Here is a 2,500-nt window from a genome sequence, read left to right as displayed (position 1 = left end):
CGCCGGCCTGGTGGCTCCCTAAAGAGCAATAAGTGTCATTGCAGCTCTGGCAGGGGGAGACACTACTAGGTCCCAGCTGTCACCCCCCCTCTAAAAAATTCATTTCTTGGTATTTTGAGCTGAAATTTTGCAGAGAGGTTGGCAAAAATCCAATCCACCTTCATTAATTTTCCCAGAATTTTTCGAGGTCGGGAAGTATTTGTTTTAATTTTCCTACCATTAGAAATCGAGTAAATCCGCAAAACTAGGAACCGGCCCGGAATGACCCCAAATTCAGTGGGCAGCCTCATAAAAATATGGCTGATTTTACTGGATTGGTTTCATGTGGAAAGCACGACGTTTTCTTGTAGGAATGCGGGAACCCCGGCAGCTCGCCTGCCGCGGCCAGCGACGTCGGGGACGCTGGCCTGCGCTGTCGAGCCCGCGAGGGCTGTCTCCGCGGCAGGCCCCCCCTGAACGGGGCACGACAGGCCACCGCGCTGGCTCGTCCAGCGTCGACAGTCCCTCGTCCAGGTTTCAGATCGCGCCAAGTCGAACCCATGACCTGCTCAAGCCATCGTGCGCTGCCGAATTCGCATCTGCGTGTAGGCTGCCATTCCACGCGGCAGCCCCTGTTTTCGTCAGCGTGCCCCCCTGACGAATTTTCCTGCCTGGCCCAGTCCAGCGTCCAGCCCCTGTTCGTCGAAAAATCTGCGCTGCTGATTTTCCACGACGAGCCTACTTTCGTCAGCGTGCCCCCCTGACGAATTTTCCTGCCTGGCCCGGCCAGTCCAGCCCCTGTTCGTCGAAAAATCTGCGCTGCCGATTTTCCACGCGGCAGCCCCTGTTTTCGTCAGCGTGCCCCCCTGACGAATTTTCCTGCCTGGCCCGGCCAGTCCAGCCCCTGTTCGTCGAAAAATCTGCGCTGCCGATTTTCCACGCGGCAGCCCCTCTTTTCGTCAGCGTGCCCCCCTGACGAATTTTCCTGCCTGGCCCGGCCGGTCCAGCATCCAGCCCCTGTTCGTCGAAAAATCTGCGCTGCCGATTTTCCACGCGGCAGCCCCTCTTTTCGTCAGCGTGCCCCCCTGACGAATTTTCCTGCCTGGCCCGGCCGGTCCAGCATCCAGCCCCTGTTCGTCGAAAAATCTGCGCTGCCGATTTTCCACGCGGCAGCCCCTGTTTTCCTCAGCGTGCCCCCCTGACGAATGTTCGTCGAAAAATCTGCGCTGCCGATTTTCCACGCGGCAGCCCCTGTTTTCCTCAGCGTGCCCCCCTGACGAATGTTCGTCGAAAAATCTGCGCTGCCGATTTTCCACGCGGCAGCCCCTCTTTTCGTCAGCGTGCCCCCCTGACGAATTTTCCTGCCTGGCCCGGCCGGTCCAGCATCCAGCCCCTGTTCGTCGAAAAATCTGCGCTGCCGATTTTCCACGCGGCAGCCCCTCTTTTCGTCAGCGTGCCCCCCTGACGAATGTTCGTCGAAAAATCTGCGCTGCCGATTTTCCACGCGGCAGCCCCTCTTTTCGTCAGCGTGCCCCCCTGACGAATTTTCCTGCCTGGCCCGGCCGGTCCAGCATCCAGCCCCTGTTCGTCGAAAAATCTGCGCTGCCGATTTTCACCGACGAGCCTACTTTCGTCAGCGTGTCCCCTTGACGAATTTCCCTGCCTGGCCTGGACAGTCCATCTTCCAGCCCATGTTCATCGAAAAATCTGCGCTGCCGATTTCCCCGACGAACCTGCAGCTGCACAAATCTGCGCTGCCGATTTCCCCCCCTGTCGGCATGGCTGCCGCTGCCCCGATGTCCAGACCAACAGTCTTTTTTGTCGACTTTGCCGATTTTGTCCGCGCTGCCGATTCCAACACTACCCCCTGCATCCAAACCAGCATTGTTTCGTCAGCTCTTCCCCTGACGATTTTAGCCCTGTAACAAACAGTAGGCCTCCAATCCCGCCAACGGGAGCCAAGTTGATAGGGAAGAGAATTGAATGACGCGCCTGGTCCTCGCACCCCGCCACCCGAGGGGCCTTTTTCCCGGCAGCCTCTGAAAAACTCTAGCTTTCACGGTCCTCGCCGCCCCTCACCACCATGGCAGGCCTCTAATCCCACCCATCAGCAGTTGTAGCCGATAGGGCAGTGATTTGAATGACGCGTCGCGGGCCGCCGGGTCATCTCACCCGGCCATTAATTGGAGCGTTTTTGGCTGGCCGAGGATGGGGGGATGGATCTCTTCTTCCGAAAAAGCAAACAGTACATCGGGAGTTATGTTGACGGGGCATGGAATTGAATGACCCGTCGCGGGCCGCCGGGTCATCTCACCCGGCCATCCCGGGGAGCGTTTTTCCCGGCAGCATCGGGGAAACTCTTGCTTTCACTGCCCGCTGCCCAAGTCCCCACTCGCATCGGCCCCCCGCGCCAACAAGCCAACGCTGCCGAATCGGCAGACACTGCTGCCGAGTCTGCCGACACTGCCCCGCGGGCTGCCACTGCCCCAGTGTCTAAACCAGCGGTCTTTCTCATCGAGCC

The sequence above is a fragment of the Populus nigra genome, chromosome 2 (genome assembly GCF_951802175.1).
Source record: "Populus nigra chromosome 2, ddPopNigr1.1, whole genome shotgun sequence".
Taxonomy (NCBI): Eukaryota; Viridiplantae; Streptophyta; class Magnoliopsida; order Malpighiales; family Salicaceae; genus Populus; species Populus nigra.
The sequence above is the reverse complement of the archived record's forward strand: the minus strand, read 5'-3'. Positions refer to the sequence as shown.